We start from the raw sequence: 425 nt of genomic DNA, 5'->3' as shown, positions 1-425 counted from the left end.
TGGAAGATACGACTTAACAAGTCGACGCCCAGGTATCCGCAGTGTAAGGACAACCTGAAACGATTAATAAAACCATTCTCGACTGACTGAAGAAACGCTGAGAGGCCAAAAAAGGCAGGTGGGCAGGGCCGACGAACTCGAGAGAGTCCTCTGGTCCCACCGTACCACCCCGTGGCGAGCAACAAGAGAAACCCCTTTCGCTCTGGTGTACGGAAAGGAATGCATGATTCCCGCAGAAGTAGAGTTCCCCGGTGTTCGAAGAAGATTACTTCCCGAACGAGAGGGGATCAATAACGCCATGCTCCTGGATGATCTCGATCTCATTAATGAGCGCCGAGATCGAGCGCTCATCTGAATCCAAAATTACCAACACGCAGCCGCAAAGTACTATAATTCCAACGTACGGAATCGCAGATTTAATCAGG

The sequence above is a fragment of the Brassica oleracea genome, unplaced genomic scaffold (genome assembly GCF_000695525.1).
Source record: "Brassica oleracea var. oleracea cultivar TO1000 unplaced genomic scaffold, BOL UnpScaffold00810, whole genome shotgun sequence".
NCBI classification, from domain to species: domain Eukaryota; kingdom Viridiplantae; phylum Streptophyta; class Magnoliopsida; order Brassicales; family Brassicaceae; genus Brassica; species Brassica oleracea.
Note: the sequence above shows the minus strand (reverse complement) of the source record.